We start from the raw sequence: 9,672 nt of genomic DNA, 5'->3' as shown, positions 1-9,672 counted from the left end.
GCTGTGTAACGTGTGGTTAGTTGATGCTAGGGATGAACTAGTGATTGTCTATGAAACGATTAAGAAGTTGTGTATTGGATCTCATGTTTCTAAGTAATACATTTTATACACATTTATATTCCCTGTGCTATCTGTTCAATTGTGTTAGAACCTCAGATTCGAACATGACTTAGTAAAGGAAAGACTTAAAATGAATCAAACAAGCAAAGAAATTGATTAAGTAGCAAACGGGTCCAGATTCGTCAAGAGGCCGGATTCGGGCGTTACACTGGCCCTTCCTATGGACGGTTCGGGTGATTTTGGCCCTTGTGGGCTGTCTGTTCAGTACACACAGGACGTCCGTGTATGTCCGTCAGCGCACACAGGACGTCCGTGTGTGTCCGTCAGCACACACAGCACGTCCGTGTGTGTCCGTCAGCACACACAGGACGTTCGTGGCTGTCCGTCAGCACACAAAGAACGTCTATGGCTGTCCATCAGTACACATATCAGCACGGTGGTCCTTCCCTTGGCTGATTTTGGACAACCATAGACTGTCTGTGGACTGCCGATCAGTACATGTATCAGCACGCTGACCACACATATCAGCATGCTCGTCCTTCCCATGGACTGTTCGTGTACTGATTTTGGACAACTGGTGCACCATGTCAGTACACATATCAGCACGCTGGCCCTTTCCGTGAACTGTTCATGTACTGATCTGGACATGAGCTCGAGTTTTGATGGACTGGACTGTCCAAGTCAGTCTGATTGATGCTAGCCCGAGTTCTAATGAACTAATGGTCCAAGTGTACTTATGCTGGCTCGACTTTTCATAATCCCACCAAGTGTTAACATTTTTCCCTTGGTTTTTATTGTGGTATGATCGAGGCCAAGCGTACTGAAGGGCAAGCGTACTGAAGGGATGAATGAAAACTCTTTTGGGTTTTAATGCTCCCATCAGGATGCTTTTCGCTGAGAGTGAATTTCACCAAGTAAAAATCTCAAACTTATTCTACACCTCTCAAGTCATTTCACAAAGTCGGACAAGAGTCAAGCTCAACAGGGTCTTCTTTCCCCGCTGATTCTGCCAAGCCCGTTCCCTTGGCTGTGGTTCGCTGGATAGTAGACAGGGACAATGGGAATCTCGTTAATCCATTCATGCACGTCACTAATTAGATGACGAGGCATTTGCTACCTTAAGAGAGTCATAGTTACTCTGACCGTTTACCCACGCTTGGTTGAATTTCTTCACTTTGACATTCAGAGCATTGGGCAGAAATCACATTGCGTTAGCATCCGCAGGGACCATCGCAGTCGGATTCCCCTTGTCCGTACCAGTTCTGAGTTGGCTGTTCATACCCTTGGGGAAAGGTCCCGAAATAGCTGTTCCCAGTCTGTCCCCCAGCCGACACGAGGCGGTCCGCTCTCGCCACGTTAGCAGCTCAAGCAGCCCGCCAACAGTCGACGGGTTCAGAACTGGGACCCCCGAACCCAGCCCTCAGAGCCAATCCTTTTTCCCGAAGTTATGGATCCATTTTGCCGACTTCCCTTGCCTATATTGTTCCATCGACCAGAGGCTGTTCACCTTGGAGACCTGTAATATCCGCGATCCTGGATAAAGACCGTCGGGACGGCCATGGTTCGAGGAAACAAACCAGCCGGTCTTAAAACATTAAGGCTAGCGTTCCATGGCCAAGATAGAAGGTTAAGGACGTCAGGATGCTGACAATTAACCTTATAAGAGAAAGAAGTCAGCTAGGATAAGCTGTACAGAAGCTGGGCGATGCTTACGAGAAGCTCGATCAGCTAGACGTAGCTCGGTCAAGGCTTAAGACGAACCAAGTGGACAGTCCACGGGTGCATAGTTGAACGGACGGACAGTTAGTTTAATCAGAGTGTTGTGTAGCAAGGTCTGATCGGTTGCAAGGAAATCCGGTTTGGTCTTGGGCCTTACTCGGTGGTATAGATCCAGGCTATGGGTTGGATCAGGTAAGAAGGTCCGTGAGCCTTTGGGCCGGACTTATAACTGGCCGATCGCACCTAGATCTTAACCACACGGTTAGACGGGACTATGGACGATCCGACTATGGTTGGATGGTTCTAGCCGCAAAGGCTAAGTAGGATATCTTACAATCAACTTTGGGTTGGTGAGTAGGATAGGCGCCATATGCCTTATCTAGGGAGTAGACCCACATGATGGCAATGGAAGGCCGGTTATGTCAATACCTGCCAAGTAGGCGATGGCTTATGAAGTCTAGTGGTCGGATCATTTTCATGACGATGGTTCGATGGCCGAACACTAGTATGGATAGTCACGTTGCTGCAGTAAGAGTATTGATGTGATGCTTCTAGATATCAACCTTGGTGTTGATAGCTTCGAGATTGGCTAAGAGTCATGACGAAGTGTGTAGCTAGTACTATGTGTCGTAGACCATAGATACTGAGCCTAAGTGTGATTGTTCAAGGAAGGCTGTGTAAGATCTGATCATGGTTGAGTATGGATGACCTGACCTCTGAATGATGGTTCAAGGTGTCGGTCTTAACCTGATTAATGAATGCATCGGTTGGTATGAACAAATCATATCTGTTGTCTGGGTTAAGTCCCAAGGCCGATCAGGCCAGATGATGACTCATCAGTTCCAAGTCATGTGAGGAAGGTTGGTTGATTGACTTAGGATCTAATGAGCTTTGTCAGTCCGGAAGATGGACTTGGTACTATTACCTATAAGGCAAAAGGATTTCGGATTGTGCATGAGCCGAGAAAGGCCAGATGCAAACCCTTATCATTCAAAGACTTCTCAAAGGTTACTTATGTCTGTGGGGATGGTTGGTTGAATGACTAAGTACCTAGGGGAGTTGTTTGATGCATGAGTCACGATAAGGACCTTAAGTAAGATCATTGAGTGATTGGGGTCCAGCTGTCAAGAAAGAGCAATTTGAGTCAATGGAGGAACGATGAGCTAATAAGCTCCATAGATGTGGCATAGGTATGATCTAGCATTTAATTATGTGGATTTAGCATTCAGTCGATTTGGCAGATGAAGTCGATCGATGACTGGAGTAATCCGTCCATTGATCTTCATCATGGTCTGTCGATTGATGCGAGTTCTTCGACATCGGTCGACACCATTAGGATCCGCCGAGACTCATGGAGCTTTCAATTTTGAAATCTCCTTCCTCGAGCTTTTCATTTCTCACCACTTGCCCGAAATCATCATCTATGATGGCATTTACGTGGTGTTTTCCTTTGTCGGCTCCTGCCTCTCTAGCGAAAGCTTCTTGCCTCTTTATAGTCTCGCCCGTCTGAATTACTTGGGTTTCAAGTTTGCTCACCTGAGTCCCTAAGGTCTCGATTTTGGTGTTCAGATTGTTGTAGGCGGAGTCTATCTTACCGTTGAAATCCACGGTGATTTGTTGTTGTCCCAACAGTACTCGATCCAGCATTTTGTTCGATCTTGCTTTCCTGAGTCTGGGATGGTGGATTTTGGTAGTAAGAGTTCAAGTAGCTCTTGCTGTTGTTGAAGGGTTTTTGAAATTGTGAACTTTGGTTACTTCTTTGGCCATTTCCAAAGAAGTTTCTGTTTCCGCCCTGGTTTCCAAATTTTTGGAATCCGGTACCTCCGATGTAGTTCACATTTTCTTCTCCTTCCGTATCTGCTACTTCTCCTTCAGCTGAACAGACTTGCTTCCTAAGAAGCTCGTGCACCACATCTAACTTAGCTCTTACTTCGTCCATCTGTTCCTTCCCGATAGAGGCTACAGACTTCTTCCGTTCAGAGCCAGTGTTTTTGGTGCTGCTGATGTTAGCAAGGTTTTCGATAAGTCTCACAGCTTCCAACGGATTTCGAGTAGTGAAGTTTCCTTCACTCGCCGTATCAAGGGCCATTTGATACTGTAAGGCGAGACCTCGGAAGAAAGTGCTTAGCAGCTGCACTTCGTTAAATCCGTGGTGTGGATAGTCTCGCTGGAAGAACCTAAATCTATTCCACGCATCTTTGAAAGACTCTCCAGCCTTCTGCGAGAATGTGGAAATTTTGTTCCGAAGTTCTTCAGCGCGCGCCTCATCGAAGAAGTTTCGTAAGAAAGCATTCTTGATGTCGCTCCAGGATGTTAAAGATCCTGTGGGTTGCTGCCTAAGCCAGTGCATCGCTTCTCCATTCAGCGTGTATCTGAAGAGCTTGCACAGCAGGTAATCTTCGGGGACTCCTTCCATCCGAATGGCAGCGATTAGATCCTCGAACCGTTCCAAATGGTCCATTGGATTCTCGTGCGGTAACCTAGAGTAGGGTATCTGCGACACGAGAGTGTAGTATTGAGGCTTCAGCTCGAAATTCTGCTTCTGGATCTCTGGAAGTCGAATAGCTGATCTGTTGGAATAGTACTCATCTGGGCGATTGTAGTCGGCCAGTGGTTTTGATCGAGCATCCTCATCTACAGGTTGAGCAGCTCCTGTAGCATCAGCATCAGGGATTACAGTTCCCTGAGCATCTATTTTCTGACCTGTTGCATTACGCAGATGATCGGCCTGGTCATACAGGTTTCCGTTCTCATCCTGAGTTAGAATAATAATGTTTACCATTTCTGATGACACGGTATCGATCGACGTACGCGGTGTAGTATCGATCGTTGTCGAACGATTGGGAACGATCAACGATGACGGTCTGGTGTCGGTCGACGGTTGGTTGTGCGTATCGATCGACGGCGAAGTGGTTGCGTCGAGCGATGTGGAACGTTGACCTCTACGGATGGTGCGTTCCAAATGAGCAGGATCGTCTGAGAACAGCAAGTCTTTCTCCTTGTTGCTTCTGGTACCGCTGGGCATGCACCTGAAAAGACAAGAAAAAAGATTATTAGAAAAGGGGGTAAAGAAAAGAATAAGAATTAATAAAACTAAATCTAATGGCGATCAAAGCTCCCCGGCAACGGCGCCAAATTTGGTACCACTCAAATTACCCTAAGGAGTGTTACTCTCATCAAAAGAGGTTCAGTTGTAGTACTTAGGGATCGAATCCACAAGGAGCTAGGGAACAATTAAATCTAGTGTTTAATAATTCTAAAGGCTGTAAATGTTTAAATGAAATAGCAATAGTAACAAGCGAGTAAATAATAAATGTAACTTTGGTTGGAAATGATATTAGATGCAGGGCCACTATTCAGGTGTTGGAGATTATAATTCCTATAGATGCCTAACTGTTGCATGCATGATATATTAGAGCTCATTCGCTTAACTCAGTGATCAGCTGTCACATGTACCACTGGTTAACAGACTAGATCTTGTGTCTCACCGGTTAGATGCAGACACAAGAGAGTGTCGATCGATAGTCTATTAAGACGTCGACCGATACACCTTTGCCAACATCGATCGATTGTCAGTTGAGGACATCGATCGACGGGTTCTAGCCAGGCCTATGCGCGCGTATGAAATGCCCTACTAAGATTCTAAATTGGTGGTTAGCCCTCTCTAGCAATCCTAATATGATAGATAGATTTCAGGATGGGATAACAAGGGTGCTTGAATATGCAATCCTATGATCAAGTTCTAGTTAGCAAGGCTAAAACAAGCAATGAATACAAATCTATCATGAATATCACAACAAGGCAGATCTATAGTTTGGGGCTAATCCCACAAACCTATCTGAACCCTGGATCTAACAGTTGAACTACTCAGACATAGCAAAGCAATTCATATCAATAGATAAATAAGAACTCATAGAATAGATGAAAAGAAATGGAAAACAAGGAGTTCCAATCACAAGTGATCTTCTCTCCCCAATGAAAGTTGTAACAAAACTAGGTCTAGAAAGAAAGCTCTCTCTGCCGTCAAAACACTTGCAGTATATATTCTACTAGGTTAAAAACTCGTCAGAGCATTTTGGTAATTTGGCTTGGCCTTGGTTTTTAAGTCTGCTGAATCCAAAATGTCGCGTCTGGTGTCTCGACATCGATCGATGGTACTGGTGTATATCGATCGATATTAATCTTCATCTGTCAAGGCATTTCCTGATATCGATCGTCAGCAATGATGCGCATCGATCGATTATTCTTCCTCTCGTCGACCTCTAAGTGGTCAGCTCGGGTGAAATGTCCTTTAAGCTCCAAAATGCTCCAAAGTCATAGCTTTACTCCGAAATGCACCTGAACCTGAAAACATACCTAGAAGGGTAGAAAACATAGATATATATATATATATATATATATATATATATATATATATATATATATATATATATATATAGTAAAATACTTATATACCATGGATAAAAATGGGTCAAATCCAAGATATATCAAGGACCTTAAGGTCATTGAGTGATTGGGGTCCAGCTGTCAAGAAAGAGCAATTTGAGTCAATGGAAGACCGATGAGCTAATAAACTCCATAGATGTGGAAAATGTATGATCTAGCATTTAATTATGTCGATCTAGATAGAATGGTTTAGGAGAATGGAACCTCAGAATCGTATGGCTTGGTTTGGGTTTAGGATTGACCTTTAAGCTAATTGGTAGTTGAGTAAACTGACCAAGGCTAAGGTGATTTGACCAGACAAGTGTTAGATTGGTTTTAGACCAATGGTTAACTAGAGAATAATCCGCTGCGTATCTGTTGAAAGGATCTAAGCTATTAATGACTAGGAAAGTCTTTAGCTAAGATATAAGTTAGTCGTCGCCTTTAGGCGATATTATAAATAAAGGGCAAAAATTAAGAGGTTCGGCTAGGAAGTGGATTGAGCGACGTAAGACTTTGACCACGGCCTAGTCGGCCGGATCGGGGTGTTACAAGTTGGTATCAGAGCCAGGTTGATCCTGTTCAGGACAACGCTCTAAGATATTGGTTTCCAAACCACAATTATTTCTGAAAACTATGATGACTATGAAACCTTAGTTGGGGTGAGCTAAGAAAGAGTTGAGGTAAGTTAGGGTATCATGCTTGTGAATGTGGGAGTTCTATGATGAACCGGCTTAGCCAAGATACATTTTCCAAGGGAAACATCCTAAAAACAGAAAGGTTGGTCGATCTAGTTATTTAGAAGTAATAGACGGGTTGGAAGGGATGGAAGCAATGCAAAACTTGTTTATGGATTACCTTGACAAGGGAAGTAACATGGACCAGAGAGTGGTTTAGGTTGAAATAAACGTGCAGCACTCTACTGAAGTTAAGTGTTATCCCTTGATAGTTGTTCATAATAAGTAAATCATATGCAATGTTAAATCTGACTCAAAGGAGACACTACATGAGTGGACTTGTGATCTAGTTGGATGGAATAAATCAATTCCAGTCTGAATCCGTCCAAAGAAAGAATGAGGAAACTCAGGGTGTTCATTTCAATCATTGGAAGAACATGATGTTAAGTATCTTAGTATGATGGGGATTGAGGATATTATAATTGCTGTTGTGAATGGTGTGAACATTCGCAATAGTAAGACTCTTTGGAGAATGGTATGGGACGTTTTCCAAATGTGTGATCAAACCGAAATCCTACTCATCTAGGTACCCACTGGAAGTGGAAGTATTGAAGTTATTGGCAATGCATTGAGGGATGTTATGGGACGTCCTACATGGTATGGTCATGACCAAAGTATTTTCCATAAGACAGTGGTATATGATTACAACAAGATGTTGTGAATCAGTCTTATGTAGTTTATGTTTACGGTTGAGTGGCCTGGGGAACAAGGCAGTCTACTAACGCTTGGTCGCTTAGGGATTTGCAGAAGTCTACCAGGACTCAACAGAGATAAGCATTACGCCTTAAGGATCCATATGGGATCGGATAGGGCTCGACCAGTATGGCACTACAAGAAATATTGGTTTTGATAGCAGTAGAGAATAGCGTTTTTTGTCTTTCTGCTATGGTTGACATACCCGTTTGTTTTAGATAGCGTTTGTATATTTTGAAACGCTATGATAGAGTAGTATATTTGGAAACGTTATGATAGCGGATGTTTAATAGCAAAATAATTAAAACGCTATGTATGGTTTATCTAATCTCTAAACCCTAAACAAGTTTTTAAACCCTAAACTCCAAATATAAACCTTAAAAATCTTATATTCTCATACTATAACTTCAAAACTTGAATTTTAACTCAAATTTATTCTTTTTAAGTTTAATATATAACTTCCAAACACACAAACCTTAATTCCTCAATCAAACTCTATACCCTAAATCCTAACATGAAACATATATAAACCATGCATCCAATACATATAAATTTCAAATCTAAAATTTTATTAATCTAACAAATTTTAAATCTAAATCTTAATCACAAATCCTTATATAGTACCTATAACCCTTGTACTTTCTAAATTTTTAACCCTAAAATCATAACATAAAACACTTTACACAAACTAATTATAAAAACCCCATTATGCAGTTTTTGAAAATCATATAACCAGAAAAATCTAATCAAAATTTATATTTCATATGTTAAATTACAATATATAATCTTTACATTTAGGCAATTTATAAAACAATTAAAAAGAAATCTAAAAACAATTTTATTGCTTCTTTTTATGACCATTGATTGATTCTAATCTAAGGGCTGAGATTTTTCTTTTGTCTATCTCCAACCTTCTCTGTCATTGGTTAATTTTTTTTTCTCAAAGATCAGGGTTCTTAGCCATTGATGGAAAGTAATCCAAAGGCCACAATTTAGTCTTTCTCTTTCTCACTTATCTTCTCCTATACGACTTTTTATTTTTCTTTCTTCAGCAACAACATCGACAATTAATCCAATGAGGGCAAAGCAACTGGTTGTTGGACCACCATGGAAGAAGAGACGACGGCACCGGTCTGAGTTCGTCGCTGTCGTCACCGGTCTCGAACTCGGAGGGAGCATGGTGGTGCTTAGTAGCGAGGGTGATTTCTGAAACGGCAGCGGAGAGTGGAGGCGTGAAGAGTTCGAGGTGGTGATGAAGTTTTGTCAAAGCAAAGCCCTCGCAACATCGCAGTGCTCATCCTCTTGTCCGGTGACGTTTTAAAACTCCTGAAGCAGGTTCGATTGTTGTGACTCTCTCTCTCAGCATCTGTGTTTTCTTAATTTCTGGTATTGATTTTTAGGGTTTTCAGATCTGTTTATCCAATGATTCCTTTTTTTTTTTGGAAAGCCAATGTCAGGATTACACAGGTGAAGTTTGGATTGTTCTTTTAAGATGTATCCTCGGATTTGATTAGTGAATCACGTGTTCTGTTCTGAGACTTTCATTTGATTCTTAAGATGGCAAAGGAATCTAGCGGTGGTGGTGGAGGTGAAGCCGAGCAAGAAGAAGAAGAGAGGTGGAGAAAGAGAGACGACAAAGACACACAAGGAAGAAGAAGATACAACAAGGTGGATGGGAGAAGACAACACATGCGGCTGAGAAGATTAGATTTAGGTTTATTTTTTAATCTGGGTTTAGGGTCTTTTTAATTTTGGGTTTCGTTTTTGTAATACAATTTTAATTAATAAATTAATTTTAATTATAAATCAATTTTAATTTATAAATTGCTATTTCGATATATATTTTTTTAATTTTTTTTTATTATTTAATAAGATAATAATAACGAAAAAGAAATGCTATAAAAAAATATTTAATTGCATACACAAAAGCGCTATAATATATAACAATAAGATAGCAGTGCAAAAAACCGCTATCTAATGTGTCTGGCCTACTATGACGGGCGATGATACAGCGCTTCATAAACCGCTATCGTATCGT

At 41.6% G+C, this 9,672-nt stretch overlaps 1 long non-coding RNA gene and 1 other non-coding gene across 3 annotated transcripts; both read left to right on the top strand.

The window, feature by feature from the left end:
- The first annotated feature begins 3,923 nt into the window (after positions 1-3,923).
- Positions 3,924-4,029, top strand: LOC117130502. Its single transcript, XR_004453873.1, has one exon. It is a non-coding gene; the product is annotated as a small nucleolar RNA R71 (small nucleolar RNA).
- A 3,736-nt stretch (positions 4,030-7,765) lies between these two features.
- Positions 7,766-9,458, top strand: LOC103849606. 2 transcript variants are annotated; one of them, XR_629494.3, is made up of 2 exons: positions 7,766-8,969; positions 9,044-9,458. It is a non-coding gene; the product is annotated as an uncharacterized LOC103849606 (long non-coding RNA). The 2 variants fall into 2 exon arrangements; XR_001957120.2 differs by having other exon boundaries at positions 7,769-8,969; positions 9,082-9,458.
- The last annotated feature ends 214 nt before the right edge of the window (positions 9,459-9,672 follow it).

Source organism: Brassica rapa, unplaced genomic scaffold, assembly GCF_000309985.2.
Source record: "Brassica rapa cultivar Chiifu-401-42 unplaced genomic scaffold, CAAS_Brap_v3.01 Scaffold0515, whole genome shotgun sequence".
Lineage (NCBI taxonomy): Eukaryota > Viridiplantae > Streptophyta > Magnoliopsida > Brassicales > Brassicaceae > Brassica > Brassica rapa.
Note: the sequence above shows the minus strand (reverse complement) of the source record. Positions and strands in the feature narration are given on the sequence as shown.